This window comes from Myxine glutinosa, chromosome 6 (assembly GCF_964187855.1).
Source record: "Myxine glutinosa chromosome 6, kmMyxGlut1.1, whole genome shotgun sequence".
NCBI lineage: Eukaryota > Metazoa > Chordata > Myxini > Myxiniformes > Myxinidae > Myxine > Myxine glutinosa.
Window position 1 is genome coordinate 12307142 of NC_136266.1, and position 19444 is coordinate 12326585.

General features: G+C 42.8%; 1 long non-coding RNA gene across 1 annotated transcript in view; it reads left to right on the forward strand.

Moving 5' to 3' along the window:
- Positions 1–15560, forward strand: part of LOC144892563 (uncharacterized) — a 65701-nt gene extending 50141 nt beyond the window's left edge. Inside the window, exons 3-4 of the long non-coding RNA XR_013623762.1 lie at positions 8506–8603; positions 14968–15560. This is a non-coding gene — a long non-coding RNA (uncharacterized LOC144892563). The remainder of the gene's footprint in view (positions 1–8505; positions 8604–14967) is intronic.
- The last annotated feature ends 3884 nt before the right edge of the window (positions 15561–19444 follow it).

Below are 19444 nucleotides of genomic sequence, written 5' to 3' on the forward strand. Positions count from 1 at the left end.
CAGAGGGAGAGATGTAGAGAGAGATGTAGAGAGATATGCATAGAGACAGAGTGAGAGATGTAGAGAGATATGCATAGAGACAGAGTGAGAGATGTAGAGAGACATAGGGAGAGATGTAGAGAGAGATGCAGAGAGAGAGATGTAGAGAGATATGCAGAGAGACAGAGGGAGATATGTAGTGACATGTAGAGAGAGATGTGGAGAGACAGAGGGAGATATGTAGTGACATGTAGAGAGAGATGCAGAGAGACAGAGGGAGAGATGTCGAGAGAGATGTAGAGAGAGATGTAGAGAGAGATGCATAGAGACAGAGGGAGAGATGTAGAGAGAGATGCATAGAGACAGAGTGAGAGATGTAGAGAGAGATGTCGAGAGACCTACCCCTACAAAGTGCCATCACCTCGCTGGCCATTCATTCATTCACCCATTCATTCATTCTACCTTTATATGTCATTTATATAAATATATAAATATATTATATGAATATAAATGGTATATGAATATATGCTTGTGTGTTTATGTATGTATGTATCTCTATATTTGTAAATGCACGTGCACCGGAACTGTAACGCAAATGGCAACTGTAAGGTGCGCTTCACTTCCGTTGAACTTGGGGCCGGTGAGTGAGCTTTGGCGTGGCTCTTCCTTTTGTATGCATTTTCTACACATATCACACATCTTACACACATGTCACTATACATACTTGACTGATATACATCCCTGCTGTTTTTGTAGACTCAGAGGTAGACCTTTGTTGGTCGAAAGCTTGTCAAATTAAAGATCGAAGTCCTGAAGCTACGTCCGCGTCTGAACCACCGCTTTGCACAAAAAAGGTGCAAAAACAGATCCCAGCAACTACAGACCAATCAGACTTCTCCCAATTATCAGCAAAGTCATGGAATCCATCATTGCTTCGGATATGAAATCTTTCCTCTTCTCCAATGGCTTGATCTCTGATCATCAATTTGGTTTCAGACCAGGTCACTCTATTCTGGACATGCTGCTTCTGCTTTCTCAACAATGGATGGAGGTCCTCAATGCCAAACAGGAAATTAGAGCTGTCTCCCTTGACATATCACGTGCCTTTGATACGGTCTGGCACCCCGCTCTGCTCACCAAACTCTCCTCCTTTGGTATCCATGGAAATCTCCACGCATGGCTGGCGGACTTCCTCTCTAGTCGTAGTCAACGTGTGGCCCTGAATGGGTTTCTCTCATCTCCTCTTCCTGTTCAGGCTGGAGTTCCCCAAGGCAGTGTTCTGGGCCCTGTGCTTTTTCTGGTCTTCATCAATGATCTCTCTGACTCTCTTGAAAATCCTCTCTATCTCTTTGCTGATGACTCCACTCTCTGCCGCTCCATTCCTCTTCCCTCAGATCGGCAGTCTGCAGCCTCCTCACTCTCTGAAGACTTGGACAAAATCACAGACTGGTCAAACAAACAAGTGGAACATGTCTTTCAATCCGGTGATTGAAAGCCTTTGGTATTGAAAGCCTTTTCTGGTCTTCATCAATGATCTCTCTGACTCTCTTGAAAATCCTCTCTATCTCTTTGCTGATGACTCCACTCTCTGCCGCTCCATTCCTCTTCCCTCAGATCGGCAGTCTGCTGCCTCCTCACTCTCTGAAGACCTGGACAAAATCACAGACTGGTCAAACAAGTGGAACATGTCTTTCAATCCTGACAAATCTCACACTCTTACTATGTCTCTCCGAAAAGATCGACTGGACAACCCTCCCATCTACTTTCTCAACAATCCTCTCCAAGAAGTTCTGTCGCTCAAGATTTTGGGTCTCACTATCTGCCATGATCTTTCTTGGGAAAACCACATTTCCAAGCTGGCCTCCAAAGCCAGTCGCCGACTGGGCATCCTCCGTCGTGCGAAGTCCTTCCTTGGCACACCTGAGCTCCTCACCACATACAAGGCTTTCATCCGCAGCTCAATGGAATACTGTTCTCCCCTATGGGCCGGTGCTCCTGCCTCACACCTAGCTCGGCTTCACGCTGTTGAAACCAAAGCTTTCAGAATTATTAGAATCTCCCGCGATGAAGCTATCTCTGAGGGCCTTTCACTCACTCACCGCAGGCAGGTAGGTGGTCTTTCTGTCTTCTACCGACTCCTGTCCGGCCTTGCACCCCCAGCTCTCTCTGTGCTCTGTCCCCCAAATATTCCTACAGGTTGCACAAGATCTGCCAGCAACCCTCTGATGGTTAAACTGCCGAAATCTCGGCTCTCTGCTCACCTTCACTCTTTCATTCCTCTTTTCTCCCGCCTCTGGAACAAACTCCCTCACTCCCTTCAATCCCACTCCTCCCTCCAGGTCTTTAAAACAGCTGTTCACCACCATCTCTTATCTTCCCCCATCCAAAACCTTGATCTTTTCTACCCCCGCTAATTCACCCCAGATCCACCTTGTTTGAAATTCCAACTTCTTTCCTGGAAGTCCTGGCAGTGTCCATATGTTTTATACCTCTCCCACCGCCCCCTTCCCATGCCCCCCCCCCCCCAAAGCCCTCGCCCTCGCCCTCTCTCAGATCTCTCGATGTCTCCATGTCTCTCGGTCCCTGCTCTCAAATGTTGTGTTTGTGTCCTTCCCCCTCTCTCCCCATCTTGTCTACCGCTCCCGATGTTATATGTTTTATGTGTCGGTTTGTCTCTCTGTGTGATTAATGTTCGCTCTTTCACGAGCCTCGATCTTGTATACAAAAAAAAAAAAAAAAAAAAAAATCCTGACAAATCTCACACTCTTACTATGTCTCTCCGAAAAGATCGACTGGACAACCCTCCCATCTACTTTCTCAACAATCCTCTCCAAGAAGTTCTGTCGCTCAAGCTTTTGGGTCTCACTATCTGCCATGATCTTTCTTGGGAAAACCACATTTCCAAGCTGGCCTCCAAAGCCAGTCGCCGACTGGGCATCCTCCGTCGTGCGAAGTCCTTCCTTGGCACACCTGAGCTCCTCACCACATACAAGGCTTTCATCCGCAGCTCAATGGAATACTGTTCTCCCCTATGGGCCGGTGCTCCTGCCTCACACCTAGCTCGGCTTCACGCTGTTGAAACCAAAGCTTTCAGAATTATTGGAATCTCCCGCGATGAAGCTATCTCTGAGGGCCTTTCACTCACTCACCGCAGGCAGGTAGGTGGTCTTTCTGTCTTCTACCGACTCCTCTCCGGCCTTGCACCCCCAGCTCTCTCTGTGCTCTGTCCCCCAAATATTCCTACAGGTCACACAAGATCTGCCAGCAACCCTCTGATGGTTAAACTGCCGAAATCTCGGCTCTCTGCTCACCTTCACTCCTTCATTCCTCTTTTCTCCCGCCTCTGGAACAAACTCCCTCACTCCCTTCAATCCCACTCCTCCCTCCAGGTCTTTAAAACAGCTGTTCACCACCATCTCTTATCTTCCCCCATCCAAAACCTTGATCTTTTCTCCCCCTGCTAATTCACCCCAGATCCACCTTGTTTGAAATTCCAACTTCTTTCCTGGAAGTCCTGGCAGTGTCCATATGTTTTATACCTCTCCCACCCCCCCCCCCCGCCTTCCCATGCCCCCCCCCCCAAAGCCCTCGCCCTCTCTCAGATCTCTCGATGTCTCCATGTCTCTCGGTCCGTGCTCTCAAATGTTGTGTTTGTGTCCTTCCCCCTCTCTCCCCATCTTGTCTACCGCTCCCGATGTTATATGTTTTATGTGTCGGTTTGTCTTTCTGTGTGATTAGTGTTCGCTCTTTCACGAGCCTCGATCTTGTATACAAAAGAAAAAGAAAAAGAAAAAAGAAAAAAGAGAGATGCAGAGAGAGATGTAGAGAGAGATGTAGAGAGAGATGCAGAGAAAGATGGAGAGAGAGATGTAGAGAGAGATGTAGAGAGAGATGCAGAGAGAGAGATGTAGAGAGAGATGCAGAGAGACAGAGGGAGAGATGTAGTGACATGGAGAGAGAGATGTGGAGAGAGATGCAGAGAGAGATGCAGAGAAAGATGTAGAGAGAGATGTAGAGAGAGATGCAGAGAGAGATGCAGAGAGAGATGTAGAGAGAGATGCAGAGAGAGATGCAGAGAGAGATGCAGAGAGAGATGTAGAGAGAGATGCAGAGAAAGATGTAGAGAGAGATGTAGAGAGAGATGTAGAGAGAGATGCAGAGAGAGAGATGTAGAGAGAGATGCAGAGAGACAGAGGGAGAGATGTAGTGACATGGAGAGAGAGATGTGGAGAGAGATGCAGAGAGACAGAGGGAGAGATGTCGAGAGACATAGGGAGAGATGTAGAGAGAGATGCAGAGAGAGATGCAGAGAAAGATGTAGAGAGAGATGTAGAGAGAGATGCAGAGAGAGATGCAGAGAGAGATGTAGAGAGAGATGCAGAGAGAGATGCAGAGAGAGATGCAGAGAGAGATGCAGAGAGAGATGTAGAGAGAGATGCAGAGAAAGATGTAGAGAGAGATGCAGAGAGAGATGCATAGAGACAGAGGGAGAGATGTAGTGACATGGAGAGAGAGATGTGGAGAGAGATGCAGAGAGACAGAGAGATGTAGAGAGAGATGCAGAGAGACAGAGGGAGAGATGTAGTGACATGTAGAGAGAGATGTGGAGAGAGATGCAGAGAGACAGAGGGAGAGATGTCGAGAGACATAGGGAGAGATGTAGAGAGATGTAGAGGGAGATGTAGAGAGACAGAGGGAGATATGTAATGAGATGTAGAGAGACATGTAGAGAGAGATGTAGAGGGAGATGCATAGAGACAGAGGGAGAGATGTAGAGAGAGATGTAGAGGGAGATGCATAGAGACAGAGGGAGAGATGTAGAGAGAGATGTAGAGAGAGATGTAGAGACAGAGGGAGATATGTTGTGAGATGTAGAGAGAAATGTAGAGAGAGATGTAGGGAGAGATGTCGAGAGATATGCAGTGACATGTCGAGAGACATGTAGCGAGACTTTTTTTTCTTTTTTTTTTGAAAAGAGAATCGAGGCTCGTGAAAGAGCTAACATTTATCACACAAAAAAAATCAAACAAACACACAAAGTATATAATAAGGGGAGCGGTAGAGACAAGATGGGGAGAGAAGGGGAAGTACACAAACACAACATTTGAGAGCAGGGACATCGGGAGATCTGTGGGAGGGAGAGGGCTTGGGGGGAGGAGGTGTGGGAAGTGGGGGGGGGGGGGGGGGTTGGGAGAAGTATAAAACACAAGGACACTGCAAGCACTTCCAGGAAAGAAGTTGGTATTTCAAAAATGTGTATCTGGGGTGAAATTAGTGGGGGTAGAAAAGATCAAGGTTTTGGATGGGGGAAGATAAGAGATGGTGGTGAACAGCTGTTTTAAAGACCTGGAGGGAGGAGTGGAATTGAAGAGAATGAGGGAGTTTGTTCCAGAGGTGGGAGAAAAGAGGAGTGAATGAGTGAAGGTGAGCAGAGAGTCTTGATTTTGGCAATTTAACCATAAGAGGGTTGCAGGCAGATCTTGTGCGACCTGTAGGAATAATTGAGGGACAGAGCCCAGAGAGAGCTGGGGGAGCAAGGCCGGAGAAGAGTCGGAAGAAGACAGAAAGACCACCAACCTGCCTGCGGTGAGTAAGTGAAAGGCCCTCGGAGTTAGCTTCATCGCGGGAGATTCCAACGATTCTGAAAGCTTTGGTTTCAACAGCGTGAAGACGAGCTAGGTGTGAGGCAGGACCACCAGTCCAGAGGGGAGAGCAGTATTCCATTGAGCTGCAAATGAAAGCCTTGTATGTGGTGAGGAGCTCAGGTGTTCCAAGGAAGGACTTCGCACGACGGAGGATGCCCAGTCGGCGACTGGCTTTGGAGGCCAGATTTGAAATGTGGTTTTCCCAGGAAAGATCATGGCAGACAGTGAGACCCAAAAGCTTGAGTGACAGAACTTCTTGGACAGGATTATTCAGAAAGTGGATGGGAGGGTTGTCCAGTCGGTCTTTTCGGAGAGACATAGTAAGAGTGTGAGATTTGTCAGGATTGAAAGACATGTTCCACTTGTTTGACCAGTCTGTGATTTTGTCCAGGTCTGCAAAGAGTGAGGAGGCTGCAGACTGCTGATCTGAGGGATGAGGTATGGAGCGGCAGAGAGTGGAGTCATCAGCAAAGAGATAGAGAGGATTTTCCAGGGAGTCGGAGAGACCATTGATGAAGACCAGAAAAAGCACAGGGCCCAGAACACTGCCTTGGGGAACTCCAGCCTGAACAGGAAAGGGAGATGAGATAAACCCATTCAGGGCCACACGTTGACTGTGACCAGAGAGGAAGTCCGCCAGACATGCATGGAGATTTCTATGGATACCATAGGAGGAGACTTTGGTGAGCAGAGCGGGGTGCCAGACCGTAACGAAGGCACTTGACATGTCAAGGGAGACAGCTTTAATTTCCTGTTTGGCATTGAGGACCTCCATCCATGGTTGAGACAGCAGAAGCAGCATGTCCAGAGTAGAGTGACCTGGTCAGAAACCAAATTGATGATCAGAGATCAAGCCATTAGAGAAGAGGAAAGATTTCATATCCAAAGCAATGATGGATTCCATGACTTTGCTGATAATTGGGAGTCGGCTGATTGGTCTGTAGTTGCAAGGATCTGTTTTTGCACCTTTTTGTGCAAAGCGGTGATGTTGGCTGATTTCCAAGCAGATGGCAGATGACCTTGAACAAAAGAGAGGGTGAAGAGAACAGAGAGAGGGAGTGAAAAAGCGGCAGAACAGGATTTTAGGACCCGTGGGCTGATGCCGTCAGGTCCAGTTGCAGAATCAGAGTCGAGGGTTGACAGAAACTTTTCCACCTTGTCAGGAGGAAAGGACACGGAGTCCAGGAGCAGCTGGGTATGACTGGGTACGGTGGTTACAGAGAGGGATGGGTTTGGGATACAAGATTTAGAGGCAAACACAAAGTTGAGGCATTCAGCTTTTTCACGTGCGGAGTCAGCTGTGTAGCCGTTTGAGGTAAGGGAGGGGATGGAGGGGGAACAAACAGATTTGACCAGGTGCCCCCAAGATTTGGAAGAGGGAGACAGATTTGAGAGTTCGGTCTTGAGAATGGAGAGATTTTGTTTCCTGGCTCTCCTGAGGGTGGACACACACTTGTTTCGGGCTTTGTGAAAGGAAATGAGATTTCCTTCCATTGGATTTGCTTTCCAGGAGGCAAAGGCAAGTTGTTTCAGGGCAACAGCCTCACCACAAGATTCCATGTACCATGGACGGGAGGAAGGGTATGACAATTGAAGACGAGATGGGATAAATCTGTGGATGAGAGAGAGCAGTTTACTTTGGAAGAATTCCCAGGATGAGTTGATGTCAGAGGCGGTAGACATGGGAGACCAGTCCAGATGATTGATGGCTGCTTGAAGACCATGCCAGTTGGCCTGAGTGAAATGCCAGACTCGTCGACGCTGAGGAGGCTCTCTGAGAATGGTCAGAGAGATGTCCACTTTCACAAGCACATGGTCAGATGAGCCGATTGGAGCAGAAGAAGAGCAGCAGACATTTGCAGGGAAGTTCGTCAAAACCAAATCCAGAAGAGAAGATACTCCATTGACTGAGATCCGGGTCGGGAAATTGACAGATTGTGTCAGTCCCAGTGAGTCGCAGAAGTCCTTTGCTGAGGAGCCATGGCTGGTGAGAGAGGAACCCACACCCAGCCAGCTGGCATGATGACAGTTGAAGTCGCCACATATGAGGAAGAGAGAGTTGGGATGAGTAAACAAAGACATGTAGAGAGAGATGAAGAGAGAGATGTAGAGAGAGATGGGGAGGGAGATGTAGAGAGAGATGTAGAGAGAGATGTAGAGAGAGATGTAGAGAGAGATGTAGAGAGAGATGTAGAGAGAGATGTAGAGAGAGGTGTAGAGAGATGTGGAGAGACAGGGAAAGGGAGAGTACTCAGGGTTGGGTGCACCTTGCAGAGAAAGGGACCCAAAAGCGAAACTCTGCTTGAAAGCTAAGGCCGTTTTTTTTATTATTATTCAGCTGTAATTTTACATCTAATCTCATGTAAGTTCCTTCTGGAATAAAAATGAGTTCAACCATTGCTTTTAAGTATAACTCAGTATGGTACAAACAGGATTATTCTGCAGAGAATTTCCTCTGCCTGAAGCGTTCTCAGTCCACCTACGCATCACTCTATCACCTGCATCTCCTCCGCTGCCTCCAAAACGCAGATGTGTGTGCACACACACACACACACACACACACACACACACACACACACACACACACACACACACACACACACACACAGGACTCTGCCTTAACAACCCTCAAAAGCATCACGTGGCACCAGCTGCCATGTAGCTCTGCTGATTGAAGAAGGAGTCTATGTAGCCAAACTGTTCACTACATCCTACGTGCAATGCAAATCCCACTTTCCTACAAGCCTATTTGGTGCAAACACGCCCAGCTAATGATAGCTTGGACACAACTAGCACAGCAGCATGTGCAATGGCAATCACTATGATGCACTAATGTGAATAGACCCCATGAGACGGTCTGGTTTGTTCTTTTCTATCGCAGGAGTTGGACATTCCCAGAGAAGGACACAAGGTGATGAGTTCTGCATCAACTGTTCATTCTGAAAACATCAGGCCAGAAAATGCAGCAATCAAACTCAGGTAAAGACCTAAGGTACCACCGAGCTGCAACTTCAGGAATTAATGTGGGAAATGTAAAAATATCCAGGAAAGGTTTCTCGAATGGCTGGAAAGATGGAGGTTGTGCAGGTAAAGTAAAAACAAACAAACCCAGTTTGTTCCTTTGCTTCCACAAGCGCGTCTTGAGGATAGCGAAGAGTTGGTGCAAAAGGTGGAACAAGAACTTGTTGAGATACGAGGTGTGACTGCGAACCCTTGTTATTGCTTTGAGGCTTTTCCAGACAGCTGGACTGGGAGTGAAAGGGGTTGAGGAGGGTGGGAGGGGATGGAATCGTGAAGGTGGGAGGGTAACGAGGTGGGGATGGTATTTTGAGTGATCTATGGAGTAAATCTTCCTGTCGGTGCCGTACTGTGTCTGGCTGGTCTTCTTCTGTTTATTTTGACCTTTTAAATCAAGGATTATAGTGCTCGGGATTATAATTGGAGTTGGCACTGTAGCATGTCAAAGAAGGGTTAAACTACACCAACCCAAAAGTAATTTCATCATTCACTTAAACAAAGACAGACAGACAAATAAGAGGGGAACCAAAAAAAAGTTTTACAAAACCTATCCTTATAAAAGGCTCTCTTCTCTCTGTTTGTATGTGTTCTATGCACGTCCACATCTCATAAGTTACAAACTCCAAACTCGGGGTACAAATACAACTTTGTGTGGGGGTAACAAAAGCTATGTGGTTGCTGTCTCAAGTGGGGGGGGTTGGTGCGCTGGGGAGGGGTAAAATATCTATGTATAGCGACACCTGGTGGTGGTGGTGGCAGAGAGTATTACAATTTCCTTTTTCACCTGGGTAATAGGGAACGGTAAATAAACAGGAATATACAACAAAGACAATGGTAAATAAACAGGAATACACAACAAAAACAAGGGTAAATAAACAGGAATATGCAACAAAGACAATGGTAAATAAATAGGAATATGCAACAAAGACAAGGGTAAATAAACAGGAATAAGCAACAAAAACAAGCGCAAATAAACAGGAATATGCAACAAAGACAATGGTAAATAAACAGGAATATGCAACAAAGACAATGGTAAATAAACAGGAATATGCAACAAAGACAAGGGTAAATAAACAGGAATATGCAACAAAGACAATGGTAAATAAATAGGAATATGCAACAAAGACAAGGGTAAATAAACAGGAATAAGCAACAAAAACAAGGGTAAATAAACAGGAATATACAACAAAGACAATGGTAAATAAACAGGAATACACAACAAAGACAATGGTAAATAAACAGGAATAAGCAACAAAAACAAGGGTAAATAAACGGGAATATACAACAAAAACAAGGGTAAATAAACAGGAATATACAACAAAGACAATGGTAAATAAACAGGAATACACAACAAAAACAAGGGTAAATAAACAGGAATATGCAACAAAGACAATGGTAAATAAATAGGAATATGCAACAAAGACAAGGGTAAATAAACAGAAATATGCAACAAAAACAAGGGTAAATAAACAGGAATATACAACAAAGACAATGGTAAATAAACAGGAATACACAACAAAAACAAGGGTAAATAAACAGGAATATGCAACAAAGACAATGGTAAATAAATAGGAATATGCAACAAAGACAATGGTAAATAAACAGGAATACACAACAAAAACAAGGGTAAATAAACAGGAATATGCAACAAAGACAATGGTAAATAAATAGGAATATGCAACAAAAACAAGGGTAAATAAACAGGAATATACAACAAAGACAATGGTAAATAAACAGGAATACACAACAAAAACAAGCGCAAATAAACAGGAATATGCAACAAAGACAATGGTAAATAAATAGGAATATGCAACAAAGACAAGGGTAAATAAACAGGAATATACAACAAAGACAATGGTAAATAAACAGGAATATGCAACAAAGACAATGGTAAATAAATAGGAATATGCAACCAAGACAAGGGTAAATAAACAGGAATATGCAACAAAAACCAGGGTAAATAAAAGGAATATACAACAAAGACAAGGGTAAATAAACAGGAATATGCAACAAAGACAATGGTAAATAAATAGGAATATACAACAAAGACAAGGGTAAATAAACAGGAATATGCAACAAAAACAAGGGTAAATAAACAGGAATATACAACAAAGACAAGGTTAAATAAACAGGAATATACAACAAATACAAGGTTAAATAAACAGGAATATACAACAAAGACAAGGGTAAATAAACAGGAATATACAACAAAGACAAGGTTAAATAAACAGGAATATACAACAAAAACAAGGTTAAATAAACAGGAATATACAACAAAGACAAGGCTAAATAAACAGGAATATACAACAAAGACAAGGGTAAATAAACAGGAATATACAACAAAGACAAGGTTAAATAAACAGGAATATACAACAAAAACAAGGGTAAATAAACAGGAATATACAACAAAGACAAGGTTAAATAAACAGGAATATACAACAAAGACAATGGTAAATAAACAGGAATATGCAACAAAGACAATGGTAAATAAATAGGAATATGCAACAAAGACAAGGGTAAATAAACAGGAATATGCAACAAAGACAATGGTAAATAAATAGGAATATGCAACCAAGACAAGGGTAAATAAACAGGAATATCCAACAAAAACAAGGGTAAATAAAAGGAATATACAACAAAGACAAGGGTAAATAGACAGGTATATGCAACAAAGACAAGGGTAAATAAACAGGAATATGCAACAAAGACAATGGTAAATAAACAGGAATACACAACAAAAACAAGGGTAAATAAACAGGAATATGCAACAAAGACAATGGTAAATAAATAGGAATATGCAACAAAAACAAGGGTAAATAAACAGGAATATGCAACAAAGACAATGGTAAATAAACAGGAATACACAACAAAAACAAGGGTAAATAAACAGGAATATGCAACAAAGACAATGGTAAATAAATAGGAATATGCAACAAAGACAAGGGTAAATAAACAGGAATATACAACAAAGACAATGGTAAATAAACAGGAATATGCAACAAAGACAATGGTAAATAAATAGGAATATGCAACCAAGACAAGGGTAAATAAACAGGAATATGCAACAAAAACAAGGGTAAATAAAAGGAATATACAACAAAGACAAGGGTAAATAAACAGGAATATGCAACAAAGACAATGGTAAATAAATAGGAATATGCAACAAAGACAAGGGTAAATAAACAGGAATATGCAACAAAAACAAGGGTAAATAAACAGGAATATACAACAAAGACAAGGTTAAATAAACAGGAATATACAACAAATACAAGGTTAAATAAACAGGAATATACAACAAAGACAAGGGTAAATAAACAGGAATATACAACAAAGACAAGGTTAAATAAACAGGAATATACAACAAAAACAAGGTTAAATAAACAGGAATATACAACAAAGACAAGGCTAAATAAACAGGAATATACAACAAAGACAAGGGTAAATAAACAGGAATATACAACAAAGACAAGGTTAAATAAACAAGAATATACAACAAAAACAAGGGTAAATAAACAGGAATATACAACAAAGACAAGGTTAAATAAACAGGAATATACAACAAAGACAATGGTAAATAAACAGGAATATGCAACAAAGACAATGGTAAATAAATAGGAATATGCAACAAAGACAAGGGTAAATAAACAGGAATATGCAACAAAGACAATGGTAAATAAATAGGAATATGCAACCAAGACAAGGGTAAATAAACAGGAATATCCAACAAAAACAAGGGTAAATAAAAGGAATATACAACAAAGACAAGGGTAAATAAACAGGTATATGCAACAAAGACAATGGTAAATAAATAGGAATATGCAACAAAGACAAGGGTAAATAAACAGGAATATGCAACAAAGACAAGGGTAAATATACAGGAATATACAACAAAGACAAGGGTAAATAAACAGGAATATGCAACAAAGACAATGGTAAATAAATAGGAATATGCAACCAAGACAAGGGTAAATAAACAGGAATATGCAACAAAAACAAGGGTAAATAAAAGGAATATACAACAAAGACAAGGGTAAATAAACAGGAATATGCAACAAAGACAATGGTAAATAAATAGGAATATGCAACAAAGACAAGGGTAAATAAACAGGAATATGCAACAAAAACAAGGGTAAATAAACAGGAATATACAACAAAGACAAGGTTAAATAAACAGGAATATACAACAAAGACAAGGTTAAATAAACAGGAATATACAACAATGACAAGGTTAAATAAACAGGAATATACAACAAAGACAAGGGTAAATAAACAGGAATATACAACAAAGACAAGGTTAAATAAACAGGAATATATAACAAAGACAAGGTTAAATAAACAGGAATATGCAACAAAGACAATGGTAAATAAATAGGAATATGCAACAAAGACAAGGGTAAATAAATAGGAATATGCAACAAAAACAAGGGTAAATAAACAGGAATATACAACAAAGACAAGGTTAAATAAACAGCAATATACAACAAAGACAATGGTAAATAAACAGGAATATGCAACAAAGACAAGGGTAAATAAACAGGATTATGCAACAAAGACAACGGTAAATAAACAGCAATATACAACAAAGACAAGGGTAAATAAACAGGAATATGCAACAAAGACAAGGGTAAATAAACAGGATTATGCAACAAAGACAACGATAAATAAACAGGAATACACAACAAAAACAAGGGTAAATAAACAGGAATATACAACAAAGACAAGATTAAATAAACAGCAATATACAACAAAGACAATGGTAAATAAACAGGAATATGCAACAAAGACAAGGGTAAATAAACAGGATTATGCAACAAAGACAACGGTAAATAAACAGGAATATGCAACAAAGACAAGGGTAAATAAACAGGAATATACAACAAAGACAAGGGTAAATAAACAGGAATATGCAACAAAGACAATGGTAAATAAATAGGAATATGCAACAAAGACAATGGTAAATAAACAGGAATATACAACAAAGACAAGGTTAAATAAACAGCAATATACAACAAAGACAATGGTAAATAAACAGCAATATACAACAAAGACAATGGTAAATAAACAGGAATATGCAACAAAGACAAGGGTAAATAAACAGGAATATGCAACAAAGACAATGGTAAATAAACAGGAATATCCAACAAAGACAGGGGTAAATAAACAGGAATATGCAACAAAGACAAGGGTAAATAAACAGGAATATGCAACAAAGACAAGGGTAAATAAACAGGAATATACAACAAAGACAAGGGTAAATAAACAGGAATATGCAACAAAGACAAGGGTAAATAAACAGGAATATACAACAAAGACAAGGGTAAATAAACAGGAATATGCAACAAAGACAAGGGTAAATAAACAGGAATATACAACAAAGACAAGGGTAAATAAACAGGAATATGCAACAAAGACAAGGGTAAATAAACAGGAATATACAACAAAGACAAGGGTAAATAAACAGGAATATGCAACAAAAACAAGGGTAAATAAACAGGAATATACAACCAAGACAAGGGTAAATAAACAGGAATATATACAACAAAGACAAGGGTAATTAAACAGGAATATACAACAAAGACAATGGTAAATAAACAGGAATATACAACAAAGACAAGGGTAAATAAACAGGAATATACAACAAAGACAAGGGTAATTAAACAGGAATATAGAAATAAGGTAAGGGTTAATAAACAGGAATATACAACAAAGACAATCGTAAATAAACAGGAGTATACAACAAAGACGATGGTAAACTAGAATGGCACTCAGTAGAGAGCATATCTCCGCCTGGTGAACAGTTTACGTTTTGTGTCTCAGGGTAGACCAGAAAATTGCAATACAGAATCACATTTAATCAAAATCGATCACAGGAATCACCTTAAGTCCAGAGTTTCATGTCCTGATCTACCCCTCGTTACCTCCGCCACCAAAGGTGGATGGAGGTTATGTTTTCACCTCTGTCTGTCTGTCTGTTTGTCTGTCCGTTTGTGAACAAGATATCTCAAAAAGTTGTGGACGGATTCGGACGAAATTTGGCAGACAGGTAGCAGGTGTGACAAGGACGAAATTATTAAATGTTGGTGAAGATCTGGATTCGGATCCGGCTACTCATGTTTTTTAAGTGATTCTTCACCATTGGGAGATAGGGACAAAATCTAAACATAGCAGGATATCTCAAAGTTGTGGACGGATTTGGACGAAACTTGGTGGACTGGTTGGGTGTCTGACAAGGACAAATAGATTAGATTTTGGTGAATATCTGAATATGGATTCGAATATGAGAATTTTTTTTTATTATTATTGCTTTTTCACCATTGGGAAATAGGGCTCATGCTGCCTCCCTCCTGCCTGGGATGGAAAGGACCAGGAGCTGTGTCGAATAAATCAATTTTGAGGACTGCAAGGACTGACCTGAGAATGGCAACTTGGATGGGATGAGATGGTGGTCGGTGTTGCACCCTTCAACGTACGTTTGGGCAGCCTGGGTCTGGAGCATGGTAGGACCTGTGGGCCCCATGCTGCCGGGTCAAAAGGCCCTGGCTTTGATGGGCCTCCTCCTGTAGAGCTCTGCCCGTTGAGGATGTGAGAGACCAAGATGACATCAAGGATTCGTGCCATATGCGGCAACTCCTGAGTGCACGGTGGTTTTGGTGGGGTGGAGGGCCGTACACGTGGCACCCGAAGTCACATGGATCGTCTCGGTCTCGGTCGCGGCCTGGCCTGACAGCTTGCTGGGTTTCTCCGACCTGATCATGATGAGAGTGAAAACCTGGGATTTGGCGACTCTCATTATGCCATGTTACTCCTGCAAGGAACCGAGCTCCGTGAGATACAGTAATGTGCTGAATAAAACAGCTTCGTGGGCGGCTTTGGTGTGGGGAGGGGGAGGCGCCCGTCGGATTTACCGACTCTAAGCCGTTGAGGAGGACACACGCGCACACACACAGGGAGGGGGGGGGGGGGATGGGCTGATATTTGGCGGACCCGAGTGGAAGGGGGGAGGGCTGAAATTTGGCAGACCCAAGTGGAATGGGGACCTGAGATTTGGCGGACTCAAGTGGGAGGTGGACCTGATATTTGGCAGACCTGAGGGGAAGGGGGGCCCTGAGATTTGGTGGGCCCTAGTAGAAGGGGGACCGGAGATTTGGCGGACCCAAGTGGGAGGTGGGCCTGATATTTGGCAGACCGGAGAAGAAGGGCGACCTTAGATTTAGTGGACCCGAGTAGAAGCTAGAAGGGAGACCTGAGATTTGGTGGACCCGAGTAGAATGGGTCGGCTGACATTTAGCAGACCCTAATGGAAGTGGGGGGGGGGGGGGGGGGGGGGTTGGGTGAGATCTGAGAAAGATGAGGACCAGTGGCGGTGACTCATGCATGCACGTGCACACTCACACGATCAAGTGCATGGTCCATGATATGCACGTACACATGCACGATTATGGTTTATACACATGCTTTGGTTTGGCATGTTTTATTTTGTTTTGCATGGCATCATTTGCTGTGTATTGTATGCACCTATTATTTTTAGGCGTTTTATTCACATACTGGTCGGAATTCATATTGTGCACATGTTGTATTGCACACACGTGTTATGTGTGACATGTACAATGCTATGTTGTGTACACAAGTCTTGTGCGTGACATATTGCATACATTTTGTGTGCACACATACACATACACTGTACACATACATACACACATACACTGTACACTGTACACATACACACATACACTGTACACATACACTGTACACATACACACGTAGAAAGCCAAACACATACAGTTACGTGAAAAAGTAAGTACACCCCATGTAAAGTTTGGACTTTTTCAACATATTTCAACATACAGCTATTTGTTCTTCATTTCAACAATATTGATAGATAAAGGTGATATAATATAACAAATATCATGAAACATTTACATTTTGTAGTCCATTGTATAATTTAAATAAACATAAATGCAAATTTCGCATGTGGAAAAAGTAAGTACACCCCTACATTTATCACTACTTCAAATACCTAAAATTAGAATCAGGTGCACCAGCTCAGGTGCAAATCATTAAAACATCGTTGGAGGGGATCTTGGAGGAACCTGTCTTATTTAAACTTCGGACATTTAGTTTGGTTTGCTCATTGTTGGGCTGGTGGCCCAACCCTGGTGTTGGGCTAGCGGCTAGGGTGCCGGCTTAGGATCCTACGATCCTGGGTTCGAATCCCGGTCGATCGCTGAATTAACGGCAGGGGGGTTGACTCAGCCTGTCATCCTTCCGAGGTCGGCTAATTGAGTACCAGTTCACTGGTAATTCCCTGTTTGTCGTTAAAGGTGGCAAAAAGGGTTGGCGTCAGGAAGGGCACCCGGCCGTAAAACATTGCTTCAAAAAGGGGACCAAAAAACAACAACAACCACGGTTCCCGAAAAGGCCAACCCCCGCTTTGCGGGGAAAAATGGCCTCTAAAGGTGGTTTTTTAAATATATTGTTGTTGAAGTGTGCGGTGTCACCATGCCTAGATCAAAAGAGCTCTCTGATGCCTTCAGAAAGAAGGTTATAGATGCCTACGAGTCTGGGAAGGGATTTAAAAAGATCTCCAAACAATTTGAAATCAATCATTCGACTGTCCGGAAGATCATCTACAAGTGGAGAAGATTCCAAACAACTGCCAACTTGTTCAGGCCAGGCCGCCCGAGCAAGTTCAACCCGAGAGCAGACCGCAATATGCTGAAAGAAGTCTATAAGAAACCCAGAATGTCATCACGGGACCTACAGGTAGCTCTTGCCACTGTTAATGTCAAAGTGCACAAGTCCACCATTAGAAAGAGGCTGCACAAATTTGATCTACATGGGAGGTGTGCCAGGAGGAAACCTTTGCTGTCCAGAAAGAACATCAGGGAAAGACTAAAGTTTGCCAATGAACACCGAGGCAAAGACCAGCACTTCTGGAACAATGTGCTCTGGTCAAATGAGTCAAAGGTAGAGCTATTTGGCCACAGTACCAAAAGACAATTTTGGCGAAAACCAAAGACAGCATTTGACCACAAGAACCTGATACCAACTGTAAAGCATGGTGGTGGAAATATTATGGTTTGGGGCAGCTTTGCTGCATCAGGGCCTGGGCAGCTCGCCATCATAGAATCCACGATGAATTCTTCATTTATTTTCTGCATTTATTTTCGTTCTCTGTTTCGTCCCAGTCGTTCACCCCATACCTCCTTGTTTAATATCTCTACTCAAAAAAAAAAAAACCCCAAAAAAATATTTCCTTCCCAGGTCTTATTCGTTTATTTGTTGTTCTTTTTTGTTCGTTCGTTCTTCGTTCGCGATCACGTGGTTAGAAATGTATAATCTCTCCCCTGAACAACTATTTTCTCTCATATATTATAACACCCTTTTCTTATTTTCCTACAAAAGGATGCTTTCGTCTTGCTCACCAAATCTATTCATTCCAAAAAAAATATATAATACCATCTCTTACAGTTCCTCCTTTCTACATTCCCTAAACTATCCAGAACTCCACCCCTCCTTCAGTGTCCTCAAACGTATTTTTGACTCGAAGGTCTCAAACTCATTTTGCAAAAAATGTTCGTTTCCCATGAATCGTACACTTTTCAAAATCCAATCTCACCCCTCCCCTCCAAATCCTCCCCATCACCCATCCGTTTCAAATCTCCCCCCTTGCCCCTTCCCTCCACTCCCTCCTAAACTCCCCCCACACCCCTCCCCTCCGAGACTCTCCCTCGCTCCTCCCCTCCTAGACTCCCCTCTCACCCCTCCTCCTCAAAGCATCCTCCCTGCTTCTTCCCCCTTCCAACTTTCACCTTCATCTCCCCCAACCTTCTGCCTCGCTCTTCCCCCTCCTCAAATAACACCTCACTGTGCCTCACCCATTCTCCATCAAACCTTTTGTCCACCCCATTCTTCCCTTTCTCCAAGCTATTCTGAAATCTCTGAAATCTCTGACACACCTTCAACAGCTCTCCCTTCCTCTTCCTCCTCTTCCACATCTTACCCTACCCCTCCCCCCCCTGTTCTGGACCCGATGCTCCCCCTTCCTCTTCATTAACGGTATGGACCTCAAACATCCGGGGCCTTCGCTCAAACTTGACTGATCTCTCCATACAGGTTGCTTCTGACAAACCAGATGTGATCTGCTTAACAGAAACTTTCCTCCTTCATGATGTCTCTGATGCCTTGGTATCTCTCCCAGGTTACTCCCTCCTCCGGTATGATAGACCTGAGCCTCGTCCTGGAGGTGGGGTTGCTATCTTTATAAAAAACTCTCTTCCTCACTCGCCCTCCACTGCCCTCTCTCCACCTCACCCCCAGGAATACCTTTGGCTACGGCTTCCCCTTCGCTCCCACCTTTTGTTCATATGTGTGTTGTAGCGTCCACCAAACAGTGATGACTCCATCTACATCTCGCTGTCTGATAATATGGACCAACTTCTATCTACCCATTCCAACTCTCTCTTCCTCATATGTGGTGATTTCAATTGTCACCATGCCAGTTGGCTGGGTGTGGGTACCGCTCTCACCAGCCATGGCTCTTCAGCAAAGGACTTCTGCGACTCACTGGGACTGACACAATCTGTCAATTTCCCGACCCGGATCTCAGTCAACGGAGCATCTTCTCTTCTGGATTTGGTTATGACAAACTTCCCTGAAAATGTCTGCTGCTCTTCTTCTGCTCCAATCGGCTCATCTGATCATGTGCTTGTCAAAGTGGACATCTCTCTGACCATTCTCAGAGAGCCTCCTCAGCGTCGACGAGTCTGGCATTTCACTCAGGCCAACTGGCACGGTCTTCA